Raw genomic sequence first — 20,985 nt, 5'->3', positions numbered from 1 at the left:
TAAGTTTCTAGGTAAAGAATCCAATACTGTGGGCCACAGTGCCATGTCACAGCCCCTCCAGAATTGCTTCTTTCTGCAGGACTGAAACTTTATTAGTTGAGATACTGCTCTCATTTCCCCTCCCCAAAATATTGCCACCTACTTTTATTCTAACTTCTGAGTTTTAACGACCTCAGGGAGGTGAAGTCACATAACATTTGTGTTTCTATCTCTGCATCCATTCACTTAACACAGTGTCATCCAAGTTCACTCATGTAGAACACGGCAGGATTGCTGCCTTTTGGAAGACTGAAAAGCACCGTACTGCATGTATTCAGTGCATGCTGTTTATCTGCTTGTATATCGATGGGTGTTTAGGGTGTTTCCACTTCCAGGATATTATGAATAATCTGTCTCTTCCACATCCTAATTTCAACCCTGTTTAATTAATACTGAGAAATGAGGTTTTGATTTAGTTTTGTGTTTTGGTTTTTTTGTTTCTTTTTTCATTTGTTTGTTTTGTTTAAAGAAACATCTCCATTTTCCAGAGTGGTTGCACTGTTTTCTGCTCTCACAAATAGTATGCAGGGAAACAAGAATTTTGAAAAAATCAAATTGTATATACATATATAATGTTTTTGGACTTTTGTAAAACAACACATCAAAACTCACAGTTCAGGATGATTCAGTCTCAGACCAGTGTGATACTGAAGGGTCTTTCCAGAAGGAAATTACAAAGCCAGGACCACCCCGGGATTGCTCCAGAAGGACGCTCTTCCCCTGGTAGCCACGGTTTTGGGACTCTCTCGCTCAACACTGCTAAACTGCTGCATAAATGCTGTTATTTCAATACTAGGATATGGTGCCATTATTTGAAAATGATGAGTACAGAAGTTTAAAAGTCAACAATTGTAGAAACATGGAAAATATTACAATATAAACTTATATTAAAATAGTGTGAACAACAGGGCTTAGAGCATTTATTTGTGCTTTCACTTTCAAAACTGGTAATGGCATGTATTACTGTGTATTACTGCCATCCAGAATGGGGCCCACTTCAGCAATGGGACCTCCAGCCAGACACCCTAGAGCTTTGGAGAATAGAGAATTTTTTTAGTTCTAGGTGTATTAGTCAAGATTCTCTGGAGTAACAGAATGTATAGATGAGTCTCTCTCTGTCTCTCTGTCTCTTTCCATCTCTCACTGTCTCTCTCAGTGTCTCTCTGTCTCTCTGTATCTCTGTCTATCTGTCTCTCTCTCTCTGTCTCTCTCTCTCTCTCTATATATATATATATATATATATATATGTATATATATGTATATATATGTATATATATATATATGAATGAAATTTATTAGAATGACTTACAGTCTGTGGTCCAGCTAATTCAGCAGTGACTTCCTATAAATGGAAGTTCCGAGAATCCAGTAGCTTTTCAGTCCAAGAGGCTGGATGTCTTAGCTGCTCTTCACTATACACCAGAATGCTGAAGAAGTAGAATGTAATTCCAGTGAAGGAATGGATTTTCTAGCAAGGGTGAGAGCAAGCAGGTAAAGAGGCTTCCTTCTTCCAGGTGGTGTAAATTGATGGTGTATCTTCTCACCTCAACAAATCTGGACTAGAAGTAGGTCTTCCCACTTCAAATGACTTAGTTCAGAAAAAAATTACACAGGAGTACCCAGTTGTTTGGGTTTTAGTGAATTCCAGATGGAATAAAGTTGACAACCAATAGCCATCATACTAGGCCTACAGAATCACTTTGCATTTTAACACACATTACACTTTGAATATAAAATATCCCTCAGAGGATAATGTACTTCAAACTTGTTTCCCAGCTGATGGCTCTCTCTGGGCTAGCTGTGGTGTGTCTATGAAGTGGGGCTGGAGCAGAGGGAAGTCAGGCAGGCAGGATGTCGCTGATTGTTCCCACTTCTGCTTCTGGTCCAGCTTTGTCTGCTCCTCTGAAGTGTGCACTGCTGCCCAGAACCCTGTGACCCATGAGGCCTCATTACCACCATAGATACAAACATCCATGAAACAATGAACCAAATGTTTCCCCCTCTAAGTTCCTTCTGTCAGATACTGGGTCCCAGCAATGAGAGACGTGGCAGATTCTCAGTGGCTGTTCCTATCATAGCCTGTTTTTAAAGAGCAAAGATGTCCACTAAATTGACTCCCTTACTTAGGTCTTCAAGCCCTCCTGTGGGTTAGCACAGAAGTTGATATCTCCATTCTGCAGACAAGGAAATGAAATTGGAGTTCTGTGATCTCCCAGAGACAGGCATAATTTAGGACAAGCTCTATGCCCATCTTCTGTTTGTGAGCCCCCAGTCAAACATAGCTCACCCCACCATGCTTGGCTTGTGTTTATGTGCCGGGCCTTCTAGTCTGTGGTATGAAGTGAGTCACCCAAGATTATTTTCTTTGGGTTCGACTTCATGTTCATGTAAGGGAGCCAACAAGCTTAGGTTCCTGAGGACAGGCTGTTTGTTAGTCCCTGGTGGTATTCACCTGGTTTTCTAGGAGATCAGGGTGTGAACCACCTCAGAAATGAAGGTCCTTCATTTTGAAGCCATCTTGACTCTTGGTTAGTGCAATCATACACATTGTTTAAAGAAGGAAATAAAGTTGGAAGGGAAGATGACTGGACTCAAGTATCAAAGCTAGAGCAGAACCAGCAGAGGCCAGCATGAAGGGCAACAACAGATATTGGGACACAAGGGCAGTGGCTGAGAGCTCTGAGAAGTGCTGGGATAGGCGAGCCTTCCTGCTCCTTTCCAGGGAGGGGAGAGGAGGGATCTTAGAAGTACTCCATACAGAACATGATGCATCTTATTGATTCATTACTTATTCACTTTACATCCCACTCACTGCCCCACACCTGGTCACCACCTCCTACAATCCTTTCCCCTCCCTCCCCTGTCTACTCTGAGCAGGTGGAGCCCCGCCCCCAGTGATCCCCCCACCCTGGCACATCAAGTCTCTAGGACGCTAGGTGCAACCTCTCCCACTGAGGCCATACAAGGCAGCCCAGCTAGAACATATCCCACATACAGAGAACATGACTCCTAAGGCTTGTGACTATGTGCCTATGTGCGACTCAAAGGCATATCCTAGCATCTCACACGCAGAAAGAAATGTCCTCAGTGTTCTCCAGTACATTTTGTACTTTCAGTACTTTGGCCTTCTTTAACCACTAAGAAAATAAAATACATCTTCTGAATGCCCAGAGTAATCATTGTAAATATCTTCTCTATTGTTCAAGAAATGTGTGCTTTATTTTCTTTAAATCCTCACATCACTGTATTACATGCCCATTTATTTACTTTTCTCTTATATAACTCATCTGTTAAAACAAAAAGCACAGATTCTAAAAGATTACAATTGTATATGTTTGGGCATGTGTGTGGTATATGTGTACATGTGTGTGTGAGTGAGCACATGTGTGCATACATGTGAAAAGGCCAGAGGAGGATGACTGTGTCCTCTTCTGTCAATTTGCTTATTCCCTGAGACAGGGTCTTTTGCTAAATGTGGAACTAGAAGAGCAGCCAGTATACTGCAGCAATTCTCCTTTCTCTGTCCCCCTCAACTCCAGGGTTATGACTGTGCACACAGCCATCACTCTTTACAGTACCCCACTATTTACTTGGTGCCTAGATATTCTCAGATTCTCAGGCTTGGTAATGGAGCCCTCTTTCTGACACATTTTCTCAGCTCCTCTTCCTTCTATTATTCTATTATGTATGATTCCCAGCACAAAACAGAGGCTCAATAAACAAGCATTGGTCACTGATGTCTTCTAAATGTCCTGTGTATTCCTTGTGCAATATGAAGTAAAAATAGTAAGTTATTTGAATATGCAACAGAATGCAAGGGACCAATAGGGACAGTGATATGGTAAGATTTGGTAAGCAAGAAAAGGAAGTGGAAAGTATTTTATATATAATGATCCTGAACTTCCATCTCTGCTCTCTTCCATCACAGTCCCCTCAGACTGGCTCTTACATTTCAAAAATGTTGACATAGAGCCAACAATATCAACAATGTCACTTGCCTTCTGCACTACCAGTTGAAAAGACGTTGCTCTTAAGGTGGTTTGTTCATGTCCATCTCCAAAGAAAGAGGGTGGTGTCCAGTAGAGAAATACAAGGTCTCACTACGTGATTATAAATGGCCACAGGTTTTGCTGTTGTTTGCTGCTGAACTCTGGAGTGATTGGTTTTGTACTTAGTTCATTCAGAGATTCACTAAGCATGACTGTAAGTGTGCCTTTTGCTACATTTGGAAAGTTTTTAAGCATAATTTCTTCAAAAATGCTTTCTGCCAGGTTTTCTGACTCACTAACAATTGTATGTATGTTAGTATATTGTCTTTCCTGTTGCTAAGACTCTGTTAAATTTTTTGCTCTTCCTTCTCTATGTTCTGCAAATCACTAATTTCTTTCATTATTTAATTATTCATGTTGCATCCAGGTTACATCCTTCTTCCTGGTCCCTCAACAGCTCCTCATCTCTTTTCTCCTTATCCTCTGAGAAGGGGGAGGACCCCCTGGGTATCACCCCACATTGGCACATCAAGTCACTGCAGGACTAGGTTCATCCTCTCTCATGGAGGCCACACAAGGCAGCCCAGTTAGTGGAACAAGATCCACAGGCAGGCAAGAGATTCAGGGACAGCCCCTGCTCCAGTTGTTGAGGGACACCCCCATGAAGACCAAGCTGCACTTCTGTTACATGTGTTTGGGGGGAGTGAGGAGCTAGGTCCATCCCATGCTTGCTCTTTGGTTGGTGGTTCAGTCTCTGGTAGCCCCCAAAGGTCCAGGTTAGTTGACTCTGTTGGTCTTCTTTTGGAGTCCCTATCCTTTTCAGGTTCTCCAATCTTTCCCCCAAGTCTTCTACAAGACTCCTGCAGCTCCATCTAATGTTTGGCTGTGGGTCTCTACATTTGTTTCCACTGGCTGTTGGGTAGATAGCTCTCAGAGGACAGTTATGCGAGGCTCCTGTCTGCAAGCATAAGAGTATCAATAGTGTCAGGGATTGCCTTTTGCCCATGGGATGGGTCTCAAGTTGGGCCAGTCATTGGTTGGTCATGTCCTCCATCTGCTCAATCTTTATCCCTGAACATCTTGGTGACAGGACACATTTTGGGTCAAAGGCTTTGTTGGGGGGTTGGTATCCTTTTCCTTCCACTGGGAGTCCTGTCTGGCTACAGGAGGTAGACATTTCAGGATGATATTTCTAGTTCCATCCATTTGCCTACAAAATTCATGATGTTCTTGTTTTTGATGGCCGAGTAATATTCTTTTGTGTAAATGAACTACATTTTCTTTATCCATTCTTCAGTTGATGGAAATCTGGGTTGTTTCCAGTTTCTGGCTATTATGAATAAAGCTCCTATGAACATTGTGGAGCATGTGTCCTGTGGTATGGTGGAGCATCTTCTGGGTTTATGCCCAGGACTGGGATAGCTAGGTCTTGAAGTGGAACTATTTCCAATCTTCTGAGAAATGTCCAACTTGATTTCCAGAGTGCTTGTACAAGTTTGCACTCCTACCAGCAAAAGAAGTGTTCCCCTTGCTCCACATCCTGCCAACAAGGAGTTTTTGATCTTGGCCATTCTGACCAGTGTAAGATGGAGTCTCAGAGACATTTGGATTTGCATTTTCCTGAAGACTAAGGATTTTGAACATTTCTTTAAGTGTTTCTCAGCCATTAGAGATTCCTTTGTTGGGAATTCTCAGTTTAGCTTCTTAATTGGGTTATTTGGGTTGTTGGTGTCTAACTTCTTGAGTTTTTTTTTTTATATATATATATTTTGGATATTAGCCCTCTGTTGGATATAGGGTTAGTAAAGATCTATTCCCACTCTATAGACCTCAACATAAAACCAGATACATTAAATCTAATAAAAAGAAAGTGGGAAATTGCTTTGAATGCACAGGAGACACTTTATTAAACAGAACACGCACAGCTCAGGCGCTAAGATCAACAATTAATAAATGGGACCTCAGGAAACTGAAAAACTTCTGTAAAGCCAAGGACACTGTCAACAGGACAAATCAGGGATTTCTACTGAGCTCTTCTCAGGTGCCTTGTGTCACCTATCAGCTACTACACCATTTATCCAGAGAATGCTTTATTTCATATATTGTATTTTCAGTTGTACATAAATCGCTTTTTTTTACTTTTGTATAAGTTGTTTATCTGCACATTTTTATTCACTCCTTGATCAAAATTATTTATTCTCCAATGAGAGATCCCAACTTAAGTCTTACATGTTTGCATGTAGGTCTATTGCCCGAAAGTCTTTGAACAGAACTATCATAAGCTATTTTAATATCATTACTAGCTAATTCTAATACCTAGTTCATCTAAATGTTTGTCTCTGTGTATGGCATTCCCTATAAATTATGATTTACATGTTTGTATTATTTTGTAGTAAGTAAAGATTGGTATACTTATCCATTTATTTGTGTATATGTATTCCTATGTGTGTGAGTGCATGGGTGCCATTGTATACATGTCAAAGTCAGAGGACACTTGTAGAAGTTGCTTCTCTCCATCCACCATGTGTGTTCCAGCAGTTAAATTAGGGTTGTCAGGCTTAGCAGCAAGTGTGTTTACCCACTGACCTACCTTTCCTTTCCACCTTTTAGTAATTTTGAATTGTGTCTTCAACAATGTGATATGTTACAGAGATTGTTTTCTGTCATAGTCATCCTGTATAGAAACTGTTTTGCTCTAGTAGTGACATCCAGATTTCCAAAAATGGATATCTTAGAAAGTGTTCCACGGGATTTCAAAATGGGACCAGAGGGAAGAAGCATCTTTAGCATCTTTAAGCATCTTCAACAACAGTGCAGCGCAACCTGCATCCTTTGAGCCTCCAGGAATTTGATGAAAAGGGAAGTTGGCATTGGGAGACCCAGACCCCTACTTTCCAACACTCCAGTAAATGGCTGAAAACTGAGCCTGAACTGAAATGTCAAAAACCCCTGGATATAGATTGAGAGGCAAGGTAATGATTTGGGATGGCATTTTCACAGGAGGAAGTGAATGTTGTGACTTTTCCTGAAGAGATATGGACGGTCACATCCTGCCCTCTGCATAGTGAAGCAACAACAGAACAAAGAAATAATTCCCCACAAGTCTTAAGTAAATGAAATAGTGAGTGTGGGTGGGGTTACATACAAAACATGGGTGACTCATACGCTGCTGCACTGTCCGAAAGCCAACAGTATGGTAATACCTCAAACAGCCTCTTCCATAGAGTTTCCTGTGCAACTGGAAGGCCTGTTTGAGAAACTTCTTTCCACAGCAGTTGTTGTGACTTCTTGTGTAACCTTTGGAAAGAGCTATTGACATAATTTTGTTTTGCAATCTACTTTTAATAAGGGTTCAAACTCTCCTCTAGCCCACCACCCAGCTAAGATAGTGAGAGAGAAAAGTTATTAGGATACGGGGGAAGTGGACTATTGTGCAGCAATAGTTCTCTGGGGGTGAACTTGATCTTCTTTAACATCAATTAAGTCCCATAGCAAACACCAAATACAACTCGGCAAGCTGCACATCAGTTCTCTAGGCAGGCAGCTACCAGGCACAAACCAGCAGCTGTAGTTCAATGGTGAAGAAACCACAGCGCTCGCCCAGCTTGAGGCAAGGCTGCAGACGACAGCAAGCTGCCGCAGGAACCTCAGGATCAATTCTTGGGCAGGTTTCTCTCAATGGCAGCAGTACCACAAGTTGAGCTCAACAACGCTATGTAAGACAAACCAACACATGTATGCCATTAGCAAAGAATAACGAGGCAGAAAACAGCCAAACCAATGCTTGGTGCTCGTCTCCCCTGTCTATGGAGTCATATTTATATGCTTGCATCACATTTCCTTTCACACGTTTGCTATATCAAAACCTGTGTCTGCTTCAGGAAAACACTCTTTCATGTGACTGCTTTAGCAAGACATCCTTTCTCCTGTGTGCCTCATCTGACATAAGTTACTACGTCCCAGAGAAGCTCCTACTTCAAAGGGCCTTTTGAATCTTGTAAGCTTCGGGAGCTTTCTGAGACATGCAGTTTTATTTCCTTTTTAAATCCAAATGAGCCACAATGTTTCTTCTAGTATTTTAATATTGGACTATTTTAATTGGAAGAAATTTTCTACAAAACAGATGTCTTAGTTACCTTTCAATTGCCATTACAAAATACCATGACCAAGGCAACTTATAAAAGAAAGCACTTAATTTGAGGCTCAGGTTTCCAGAGGGTTAGAGTTCATGATCATGAGAGCAGAGAGCATGGTAGCAGGCAATCAGACACAGCACTAGAACAGTAGCTGAAAGCTTATATCCTTATTCACAAAAATGAGGCAGCAGAAGAGACACTGGGAATGAAATGGGTTTTTAAAACCTCAAAGCCTGCACTCAGCGACACACCTCCTCAAACAAGACTATACTTCCAAATGCTTCCCAGACAGTTCCACCAACTGGAGACTAAGAATGGGAGCCATTTTCACCCAAACCACTACAACAGAGTGTGAGAAGACAAACAGAAGTAGGAGTTGAACCCTGGGGAAGAAGCAGAGACTATAGAACAAATCAATGACAAAAAAGATCCAGAGTGCCAGGAAGAGTCGGTACAGTGACAGAACAGAGTCACAAAGGAATGCTGGCTAATAACACTGGGAGCTTCAATTAACTGGGTAAGCTGAAGTCCAAGGAGTTCCCATTGGGTCCTCAGTCAGAATATCACTGCTGACCTTTGCGGGAGCAATGAATGGCAGATTGGAGAATGTTTAAAAGTGAAGGGAAGGTGTGGTGGGGTCCATATCATCCTGCATCTACATGTGCCTTCAATCCTTTCCACCGTTTTCCACACACACCTCATAATCATGTGCCACGTGATTTTCAAATGAAATTGTTACAGATGGTTCTTCACCTAAGTCAGTTGATTTACGTTTCTTTAAAATCTTTGTAGTGGTTTGAAAGCAATACATAACCAATGAAAACTGTACTCTTGCTCTGGAAGTTTGATCTTTCTCCAGGCTAGCTTCATGTGGTGTGCTGTTCTATCATGATCAAATCATTGCCATGTACCATAGCTCCCGCCCAGCTGTGCCGTCACAACTCTGAACAGTGCTGGTCAGTAGTTACTGCATTAAACACATTTCTGACTTACAGGTTTTGCTTTATAATAAGTTTCCCAGGCCGTAACTCCACTACAAGTTAAGGAGCACCAGCACACAAAACTAGTTCTGGTCACATACTTATGTGACTGTCCTTTAAAGCAAAGCCACCTAATTAATTATGCCTTCACAAATTTAAAGTAAGCAATTGGCAAAAAGGCTATGGCAGAAATTTTCAGTAGTATATAAGTAATTTTTCTTATTGCAAAAGATATAATTTCACTACATCCAGTAGATTTGAATCCCAAGTTTTCACTTGCTCATGGTGTGACTCTGAGCTTGATCATCCTGAGAAGCACGTTCCTGGCAGATGTGATAACAATGGTAGTAGTACCAACCATGTACTGTATTCCTCAGGGCATTTCTGTAAGCTCTATATGGAATAAATGATGCTATACAGATAGCAACTTTATCTTGTAGTACTGGTATCATTTTCCCTTTAGATGACAAAAATAACAAAACAAACAGAAAGAAACAGAAATAAAGATATGTGCTTGAACTCACATTACTAAAGTGGCAGAGTTGGAATTTGAACAAACAAGGTACTCATTAGCTGAAAATTGGTATCATAACTTATCAATCCATGTAATAAATATTTTTAAAAAATATTTGCATGTGAACATCAATGAGACAGATCCAAATTTGAAATTTATATGAAAGACTGAAGATTAATGTGTTCTTTCCAAGTTTAGTGTTCTTTTAAAAAATATGCTGAGTTTCTAGGAGAGTCCCATATCTTGCAAGTTTTTGAGGATATAAATGGCAACTCCAGTGGAATACAAATCACCAGGAGGGTTTTAGTGAGTGTATTGTGATTCAGCTTTCCAACCTGGAGACATGAGTACACTCATCGCCTGCCTGTCTGAGGACAGCTGGGAACGAAGGGAGCAAATGGCACAGCAGTTGGGGACCGTCACTCGAATCAGTCCAGCTGCCTGGCAACTGTACAATGGAGACTATTTAACTGAAATGGGCAGTCTTAGTAAGAGACCAGGATTCAGTGGGAACATGAGAGGCATAAAACCAGAATTGGGATTCATTTAAAAAAATAAATACAATACAAAAAAAAATATCTTTACCACCATAGATAATGATGTTCTGGGAAGACAGAAAGTCAACAACAAACTGGAGAGAGACAGACAGATCCAGGGTGTTGTAATGAGTAATGCTGGCTCAGGAGTTAGAGATTAGTATAGTCCTGGCCTTGGTATAGTTCTTATTCCCTTTAAATCTTGGTTCCTTCATAAAACCGTGTGTCTATTCTGGAGACTTGCAACGAGGAAATGAGATAATGTAAGAGAAGAGGCCAAAGGTATTACTCAATTCTGCAAAACTCTGCTCAGACCTGTCATACTATAAAACCAAAAAAAAGTAGGGGAAAATTGAATAAAACCAACTGAAAAATTGAATCACAGAGCAGCTGTCTGAATATCATATAAGCATTTATAATTATGCCTCACACACAACTACTGTGGAAATGATAATGTAAATTCACATGAATAGTATTAGATAAAATGCACATGAATATGATTTTTATAGAAAATTATTTATATAAATAATTAACAGTGGTTGTTATTTGTATTGGAAGACCACAGATGGATTTGGTTTTCCCCATGTATACTAAGACCCAGAGGTACCTTTCCAGGTTTTCTGCAGTGAGAGAGCATTGCTTACATGAAATATGGATGTGTGATTGGAGACAAGCCATCATGGATGTTTTAATGTGTGAGGCTTTTACCCTTGTCATCGTGGGGTTCTAATTTGATGGTCCTCAAATCCGCCACAGGTTAACTCCTAAGAAAATGGCAACAATCCAGCAGAAACCCAAAACGTGTACCTAGAAGAATGAGAGGGATTTGATTTCATTTACTGTGGGTGGATTTTTTTTTCTTGTCTGCCTGGGTGTCTGCTGCTCTGAGAGGAAGTATGTGTCAATGGAAAAGAATTTAATTCTTTGCAGAGAAAACGATGGCCAGTGGACAAAAGGAGAAGCCGGAGTGCATACTTCTCCAAGGTTCTTCCCACACACAGGAGCTAGTCTTCCTAACTGAAGGAGTCAGTCACCTGCTCACTCACACAAACTTCAGGGCTTCGGAAGAGCAGGAATATGGGGCTTTCCTGATGCTCTTGAGGTGCTGGTGTGTTTTGAGCTTTGGCTTGTAAAGCTGGTGTGTTTTGTGGGGGAGTTGACACCTCTATGAGTCTCAATTTCTCAATTGTAAAATTCTATCTGTCTGCCACCCCTGAGAGAAGGTCCACTAAGAAAGGGATCATATTTTGTCCCACTTGGTACCCCACAAGGTCACATGTAAGATCACTGTGCATTAAATGAAATGACAACGGTGTCCCAAGTGTCATTTAAAGTACACAATCAATGTTCGCAGTTGCATCTGTGAGCATGACCCTCCAAGGTATGGTGTATGCATATATACATATATATATAATATATATTTTATGTATATATGCATAAATATATGTCATATTTATAAATGACATTTTATTTTTCAGAAAAAAAAACTAAATCAAGTGTAGGGAAGTGTTAAGACATGCTAAATCAAAATGGTGATGATACCTTTAGACTTTGGTTTCTCAGCCCCAGACTCTTGTCAAATTGTTCTTAGCCTTTCCAAGAAGTGTTATATGAAAGATAAGGTTGCTTTGCCCTCACTAAACGTTAATTGCCTCTCAACATGAAGAGTAAAAAGTAGTTTTTGTTCATTTAACAGTAGATTTGGACTATTTGATTTGAAGGACCTGACTTGACTGCCATCCCATGGTGGCAGCATCCCACAGTGACACATATTTGGGGGGTTGGGGGTGGGAATAGACTAGACACCAATAAGCTAAGGAAGAAGATGGATCTCAGCTAATATCCTGGCTAGTGTTGGCTACTTTCCAAGCTAATATGTGTAAGTATCATTGGTTGTGTATTAGTTTAACAACTGCCTTCCATACACTAGGCATTATTCTAGGACCTGAAATGAAGCAATCAGAAGACATAGGTTTTGCTCCCCCTCCCCCTCCCTCTCCCTCTCCCCCTCCCCCTGCCCCTCCTCTTTTCCCTCTCCCTCCCCTTTTCCCTCTCCCCCTCCTCTCTCTCTGGAGTATAAAAAAGAAACAAATTATTATTATGCAGTAAAAATCAGATTATGGCCCTAGGAATGAGATGAACTATCCATCCGTGCTTAGCCATTTCATTTCGGAATGGGATCTTTAGCTCTTGTGAAGCTTAGAAGTTTAGTAAATGATATAAAGGTCTTTAGTTTGTTTGTTTGTTTTCAAAAATTACCAACTTCATACAGGATTATGTTACTTAAGGATGAAATAAAATCAAGCTTAGTTGTGGGTATGTGTAAAAATGAACAGAAATATGGAGCAAAAGTTTGGGAAAGTAACATGAACAATATTTATTTGAAGGAACAAAGCAACAGCAAGAGAGTGGTGAGAAGGCTGTGTCTTTGTTACACGTGAATTTCTGTATTTTCTTAAGATTTTGAATCTACGATTCAGGCATACATTATTTCAGTAGCGAATGTATTTGTGCACTTTCTGGAGGCAGAGGAAAGGCCAAATCTTTCCCCAAATACCCACATTTTTTTAATTTTATCTGTCCCTTTTTAAATTTCCCACTTTAAAATTACTACCTCACCAACATCAAACCCCTTCCTTGCCTTCCCTAGGTCATTGTCCTCACAGAAGTTACAAAACCTGGCATCCCGGGGCTGGAAAGATGGCTCAGCAGTTAACATGACATACAACTCTTGCAGAGGACCCAAGTTCTGTTCCCATTACCCATGGCAGACATCTCAAAATTGCCTGCAATCCCAGCTTTAAGAGATACGATGTATGCTTGGGAGATGGCAGCAGTTAAGAGCACTGACTGCTCTTCCAGGGGTCCTGAGTTCAATTCCCAGCAACCACATGGTGGCTCACAAGCATCTGTAGTGGGATCTGGTTCCCTCTTCTGGTGTGTTCCTGAAGTTTAAGTGTGACAGTGCACTCGTAAACACACATACATAAATAACTCTTAAAAAGAAGAAAAAGATATGATGTCTTTTTCTGGCCTCTGTGAGCATCTGCGCTCATGTGCACATACACACCCAGGGACACTTGTATACATGGAATGGACATTTTAAAATAATATTAAAGTGAGATTTTTAAAAGATCTGCCATTTTACATATTTTACTTAAAAACAAAAGTATAAGTCTCCCTAATCAGAATATAGGCTCTATGTAAACTGAGATTGTTGGATATTCATTTCATAACTTCAAGCCCTGTTGCCTAAGACACCAAGCAGGTGCTCTGGAGGCTGACTTCCAGAGTCTATGGAACAGAATACCTACAGTATTACTTCTCAATGGAGGGATTACAGCTCCTCTTCCTCCTCCTCCTCCTCCTCCTCCTCCTCCCCTCCCTTTCCTCCTCTTCCTCTTCCTCCTTCTCTTTTGCTCCCTCCTCCTCCTCTTCCTTCTCCTCTTTCTTTTCCTGTTACATGGTGTCTGGCCTTTTAAACAGGAATATATTAATTGTATTATTTAAGAAAGCTTTTATAATTAAACATTGGAATATTGTTACCTGGTTGTTGATAAATGGGACTCTGAGAGAAACCACAATGGAAAGAATATGAGTTTGTGGGAGTCAAGCCAAGGAGTCTCAAGAAACCTGGTGGGCTGAAGACAAAATTCCCCCAGTTCCTACAGTCTTTTCTGTCACCTGTTTTTTGTTTTTTTTTTTTTTTCCAGACACTGGGATAAATGCCAAGTCAGGGGTCAATGGCTCACAAAGGGTCTTCTGCTTCATAGTTTCTCATCCTCAAACAGTGGAGCCCAGAAACTCACCCTCATCTTTCCACCCAGCCAGTGTTTTCTTTTTTGCATCTGGTTCCTACTTAGGTTTCAGCCAATTCTTTGTTGAGCCACTGGTCTCTTATATTCCTTGGGAACTGGGCTCTGTTTAGGCCATAAAAGGGATGAAATGCATCACCTGATACCTCTCTATTCAGCTATTGAAGCCATGTCCCAGATGGAGGCCTTGAGGGCCACGCTCTCCCATTGTGGCAGCAGCATCTACACCCAGCCCTTTGAAGACGGCACATGTGAAAATGAACTCGGGGCTTTTGCCATTTTTCTCTCTCTCTCATTTTCTCTCTCTTCTGTTGCTGGTTGCATTGAGTGACCAGGGAGATCCATAGCTCATCTATATGTTAAAGTGTAGCCTGCCCTGGGAACAATAAGGGACAGTGGCCATCATGGCTCAAAAGTTAGGGAACATGGATTCCTACTATTGCCCTACCGTTAAATTGCTACATGATCCTGCTGAGACCAAGTAGATTTTGCCCCGTGTCTTCATTTGTAGACCTTCGAGTTGTTTCTATAGCCCTTACCCAGCTCAGCTTTGTTAATTGAGGACGACAGTGACATCTGGTGGTTCATTTTGAGCCATGCCTTTCATTTCTCCACTGGACAGCCATAGACAAACAAGTGTCTCTCTGGCCTGCTCTCCTTTCTTGCCCCTGGTTCACCCTTGTCAATCATCATTGCCCTCATTTTGTCTCCTGACAGACTCAGAAGAATTCGTCGGCCTTCCTCCACAAGTTGCTTCCAGTCACACTCTGGCAGATGCTAGTAAAGTCAAGGTAAAAACAACAGACATACTCAGGAATGAGAGAACTTCAGCCTTGGGTGTTATGTCAGCTGGCAGGTCAGCTTTAGAGAAGATGTGGATGATCACTGTTAAAGTAGTAGAAGTAGAGATTTGTTTCCTAGGGTCTAGCTTATAAAACTATCAGACTCCAAACTGCTTCATGCTCTGGTTTCACTATGTACAAAATAAGAGAAAGTTGCCTCTGATACTGCCATCAATCTTTAGTTTATTTCATTTTTTCATCCTCTGGATATTTAATGAGCATTGATGTGCACCAGAATGCAAATTTAAAGACATAGATAAGAAAACTCTCAATACCGGGTGTTGTAAGGTAAATGGTGTGAGAGATGGAGACATGGCTCAGCAGGCAGGAGTGCTTCCTACTGAGGTATGTGGATCTGAGCTGAGATCTATAGCACTTGCATTAAAAGCTCAGTGTGTCTGCTCTAGCCTTTATAATCCCAGCATTGTGAGGATCAGAAACTGGAGGACGACAGCTACAGGTGCAGTGAGAGATCATTTCCGCAGAGTAAGGTGGAAAGTCATAAAACAGGCTACTTAGTATCCTCTTCTGGCCTCCATTGGTGTGACTTGGAGCACACACAGATACACACACACACACACAGAGAGAGAGAGAGAGAGAGAGAGAGAGAGAGAGAGAGAGAGAAAGAGAGTTCCTACTCAAAATGACTTGTTTACTGGATGACAAAATGAAACATTTAAAAAAAAAGGGAAATTATTTAAAGTGACAGTATAATTCTGTAGGTTTAATTTTTTTTTTCTTAATTTTTCGCTCGATCCTGTTCAAATTCATCCAGGCAAACCTTACAGGTTGTGACGTGTTCAGTGTTTCAGGATGTGATCGAAGCCTCAAAGACTTTACCCTTCTATAGTAAGTGACTCCTTCCCGCCCTGGTTTCTGTAGTCTACTGAGGAATTTCCCAGGATACCTCACTGAAAGTCTTGATAATTCCGGGTTCATGAACTTCTTTCTGTGTGACCCTGATGTCTGTTTGTTTTAGGAAATGCTGTTCCTGCAGCAGATCATGTTCCATCTTAGTGTGTATTCACACTCTCATATGTTTACCAAACCACACCATTCCCCAGTTTCCAGAAACACGAGACAGAAAACAATGGTCCAGGCTATGGAAAAGGAAAGGCTTCTTAGCCTAGCCCATTAGCACCTGCAGCAAAGGAAGCTGTCGGCAGCACACTCAGTTCAGAAAAGCCGGTAAACTCTCTTCGAAGCAAACTTAGTTAAGGCCACAGGAACAGAGGAGCTCCCAGAACCAAGAGGAACCAAAAAATAGATCATCCTCATCTTACTTTCTCAGGAAAAGCCTTCAGGAAGGGGATCATTGGTCTCCTGGGATGGACCACCAGCCACATTAATCAGAAATCTTTAGGGATACTTTATAAATAGGCAAAACACAGCAATGATTGCTGAAATATTCTTCTCTCTTTTATCATGTGACATTGGTCAACCTAAACAAAATCAGTTTCTGAGCCTGGACTCGCTCTGGGTTTGCTGAACTACTTGACACTTGGGCATTGACACTGAGTCTTAATTTCTTCCCTATTATTTCCTCTATCCTCCCTCCCTCCCTTCCTCCCTTCCTCCCTTCCTCCCTTCCTCCCTCCCTCCCTCCCTCCCTCCCTCCCTTCCTTCCTTCCTTCCTTCCTTTCTTCCTTCCCTCCACTTTTCTGTTTATATTTTGGATTTTTTTTTGGTTTGGTTTACTAGATCTTGCTATATAGCCCAGGCTGGACTTGAACTTGTCACCTTCCTGCCTTAGCCTCCCAGGTGCTGGGATCAAATCTTGTGCCACTAAGGAGTCTTTAAAGTAGACAGAATGTCCTTGTCAATAATTATTAGTTTTAAATCAGATAATTGTCTAGTGCAGGGCACAATACCTGGTTTTCTAACCCTTCATGCCTGAGTAGAAGAAAATGCTTTAGAGATCTCAAAACTTGATCCAGAGAATTTTCTTCTCATCTTGCTCAGACAAACACACAGACAAGTGATCTGGTGACCTAGATAAAGAGAGACTTGCACCCTGGTTCATGGTTCCCCATGTTTTTCACTTGTTCACTTGATGTTTGTTTGTTTGCCTTCTATCTCTGTATCTCTTGAAATGTGGGGCAAGTAATATGTATAGGTAGAGAAGGCTTAGGGGCTTGAGCAGCAACATACTCATAACTATAAAGCCCTTGAAAGACAGCTAGCTTTAATTTTGCAAGTATAAAACGCATACCTAGTTTTAAATATTTGGCAAAAAAGTAAAATATTGTTAATAATTTTATATTAATTATACAATGAAACAATATATTTCATACCAGTGAGTTAACTGAGATTTAATCTTAATTTTATCCATTTTTTCCATTTGTTTAATGTAATTATTGTAAAATTTTAAATCCTGTGTATAGCTGGATTTCAGTCAGAGCTGAGGATACTACATGTCACTAACTAGGTGAAAGATCATTGAATACACCCTGGACTTCAGGCTCTGCCCTCCACACTTCTAAGGTTGTAAGGCACTTTATAAGTTACAGTATTCTAGGATATTATAAATGTTAGGATGTAGATTTGTTTGTTTTGAATGGAGATTTAGTAAATTACTACTATGAGACAAATACCTTTACATGAATTGGCATTTAGTCTGTAGAATAAATATAAGAAGAAAAAAATGGCTTTCCCTTTGCCAACGAGAAAGAGAATACCTGTAGAAATTAATAGATTTAGCTATGGTGGGTGACCTTGCTCTAAAGAGGCAGAGATAGCCTGGAATCTTCATTTCTAGCTCTCCCACTCTCTAGCTCTTTGTTAAGTTCGCAATAGAAAAATTAGTTCAGGAGCAACCAGGGATACATCCACGCACTTGCCCCTAAGGTGTGTTTTCTTGTTTAGTAGAATCTTACATTGTTGGGAAAAAATCTTACATGGTTGCAAAAGAATGTTTTCAAGAGGCTCCTTGAACACTGGAAAAGAAACCCCCGTTCTTGTCAGCTTTGGTAGATCATTGACGCCTAGTAAAAAAGTATTGAAAGCTTCTAAAGGAGAGAGGCTCAAAAAGTGAGCAGGCAGAGGAGCTGCTGGTGGTTAATTGTTCACTAGCTCTGGAAGACGTGGCTGGGAGGGCGGCAGGAGTGAAACGTTGACCAGCTCTGATTTAGATGCAGGAATGTACTGGGGAGGCAAGGAAGGTCATGGGAGCAGTCGGCACCTGAGACAGCTCCCATGGGCAAAATTCCTGAGAGGAAAAGGGAGTGTGCTCAGAGGGGAGGAAAGGGCCTCTGGCCTCAGAATTCGTTTATTTCCCTAACTCCTATGGTTGTTTCCAGAACTTGATTTAAAAAAAATAGAAATTAAAAAAAAAAAAAGTGGTGAGGTCATCTTTGGCTTTCCACCCCAACAAACTCTCCTAAATTTTATATCTGGAACAGGAGAAATAAAGATGAATTAAGAAGATATTTGCCCTGGCCTCTGAGCCAAACTGAAGAATGGAATGAACTGGCTTAGAGGCCCTTGGACCTGCTGGCTCCGTCTCACCAAGCAGTCTTAGGTAGTTCGGTAAGTCCCTGTATCTCAGCGTACTAAACTGGAAGAGAGCTGTGATAAAGCTTCTCTCCACGTGTTGCTACAGTGGTTAATAGATAAGGAGAAAGCTCCTGGTTCCTTTTTCAATTGATGTTTAGTTGAAAGGTGGGAAAGGCAGTATCTAGCTGTTTAAAATAGCCCAAGGACTCCCACAGCTCCTGGGGGAAGTCTCTGTGATCCATCTGATCCTAGCTCATCTATAGAGCATCTCTCCTCTCTACCTCCCCCTTACCCCCTCCATGCCCCCACTTTGTGGAAGTTTCTGATCTGTGACCCTTCTAGAATCAACATTCTGCATGGTGAGGCTTCCTTAACATTTTTTGAAGTCCCTTTGTCACTCAAGGGAATTACCCTTCAAAGGCCTCCCTTCAAGACAATCCTCCAAGCAGCCTTGGTCCTCTCCAGGGCTTAGAACCTAGTCCCCTGTGGCTGAGCTTGCTAGCCACAGATATAAATTGACAAGGAGCTTGTTGCGTTTCTCTTAAAGTACGAAAGTTTGCTGGCTGCCTGCCTGCCGAGTTTCTGTTATAGAGACTCGGATTAAATTTCTCTTGGACTAGTTTATAAAAGCCCTAGATGCTGGATGGAAAAGTGATTTGCATTTTCTCTTGGCAGGGAATTCTCCAAGTGAGAACAGCGTTGAAAAAACAACTGTTTAACTAGAGCTCCAGCATGGTGATGATGTATGCATGCGTGCTGTGTGTGTGAACATTCACATGCATGTGCCTGAGTCTGGCCAGGCCGATAAGCTTCTTCTCATTGGTTGAGAAACTCCAGAGGCAGAAAATCAAGATAAGGAACAATTTTGTAGATATGATGACCCTACTGGCAACATAGTTTCATGGTTGGGTTTCAGAGTTGATGTTACACTCCCCCACCAATTGAGGCAGATGAGAAATCTTAACCAAATCATCAGAAAGAAAGATTCTTGACCATTCTGGATGTAGGGGGTGGGGTGCTATTGAGAGCATTACAGTAAATGTTATTTCATTTTACTAAAGACCTATTATGTGCCAAATGCTTGTTTAATGTTTACAACTACACAAACTAGGTTTTCAATTTTTTTAGATGGGAGAAGTGGACTCAAAGGTGAAGAGTCCAAAGGTAAGACACTCTCCAACTAGCAGGAGCTAGATCTGAATTACCACCTAAGTATGTCTGTCTCCAGCGATTACTCTATAGCCTCAGCCTGGGGGAGGGGTGTGTCATGCAGTGTTTTGATAACAAATACAACCACTCTTCGTAGCTGTTCAACTTCCAAGGAGAGGTGTTTTTTTAAACTTTGGGGTTCAGTTGGTGGCAGTGTGGAAATCAGTTGAACTGAGAAGTAAGCAGGTAAACAAGGCAGGCACCCCTAGAAACTCCTCTTTTAGTCTACCTTCAAGGCATTTTTCCCCTGTAGTAGCAGCTAAAATCTTTGATGAAAAAGATGCTAAGTTGCATGAAAGCATTCCTGTTACTATCTTTAGGGTACAAGCTAAACATGTCCAAAGTAATTTTGTCTGCCATCTTTTTTGTTTTCTTGAACTATAACCTTATGCTGAACATGCTCTCTAGTGAACATCTTAAACATGGTCCAGAATGTGGCTACCTTCAAAAGGCTTTCTCATATAAATGTTTAGGTTCCCCCTGCCCAAGAAAACACCCATTCTTCTTTTCTTCATAGAGAGAGTTGCTTTGGAAATAGTTACCACAATCCCCTATCTGCTTCAGGTAAAGAATCTTTCTTCACTCTATTATTTCTTGGCTGTTTGCTTTGGCTTTGCACAAATAAGATGCTGACTTCTTGCTTTTTACTGGAATGACTGAAGCTTGACGATTCATCCCATCCTCTCTCCCATCAAAAGAGGAAGACTAAAATGAAGCCAATGTTGAGTCCATTACACTGCATTGTCTGCAACCAGTTTATTTTCAAACCTCACCAAGACACAAGCCTTACATAGAGGGGACCTACATTATAAGAAGTTTGCTCGAGGGAACTCAGGGATAAGAAATGTGGCTGCGCTTCCTAAGAAGGTTGAGAAGTCAAAGCTGGGAAATCAGGACACAGGTGAGAAGAGCAGCTTCCTGGTGCCCACTGTCTCTTGAGCCTGGTTTTCTCTGCATCTCCACAAGAGGCAAAGCCTCTTATTTCCCAAAGACAAAAACTTCAGTTAGGGTTATATTTTTGAATTTTTGTTGATGACTTGAGAAAAGGATCAGACCTTCATAATTAAGACATCTCTACTTTCTTTCTCCCTGGAGAGACCTCCAAAAGGCCACACTCTCCCTCCCTCCATTAGGGTCACCAACAAACCTGTCTCATCAAGAGTTCTACATTGCTACACTACTCGTGTTTAAGCAGGAAAGGCTGATGTGTTTCTGTTCTTTTAATGATTTCCATCCCTTTGCTAGTTTGGAAGTTAAGCAAGGAAAGGAGAGACCCCATATCAGTTCCCAGAAAGTGGTAGTAAGTAGCCAAGTGTACTTATGCATGGTCTCAAACTACTTCTTAGATGAAGACTTACCAGAGTCCCTTAATTCTAATTACGGATTGATACGAAATCGCTGATTGACCTAAGTTGGATGGGTTCATTCAG

At 41.2% G+C, this 20,985-nt stretch overlaps 1 long non-coding RNA gene across 1 annotated transcript; it reads left to right on the top strand.

Annotated features, from left to right (window-relative positions):
- Positions 1–15,631: 15,631 nt before the first annotated feature.
- On the top strand, positions 15,632–19,280 carry LOC115031485. Its single transcript, XR_003837103.1, has 3 exons — positions 15,632–15,700; positions 18,253–18,379; positions 19,022–19,280. It is a non-coding gene; the product is annotated as an uncharacterized LOC115031485 (long non-coding RNA).
- The last annotated feature ends 1,705 nt before the right edge of the window (positions 19,281–20,985 follow it).

This window comes from Mus caroli, chromosome 7, assembly GCF_900094665.2.
Source record: "Mus caroli chromosome 7, CAROLI_EIJ_v1.1, whole genome shotgun sequence".
Lineage (NCBI taxonomy): Eukaryota > Metazoa > Chordata > Mammalia > Rodentia > Muridae > Mus > Mus caroli.
The sequence above is the reverse complement of the archived record's forward strand: the minus strand, read 5'-3'. Positions and strand labels throughout refer to the sequence as shown.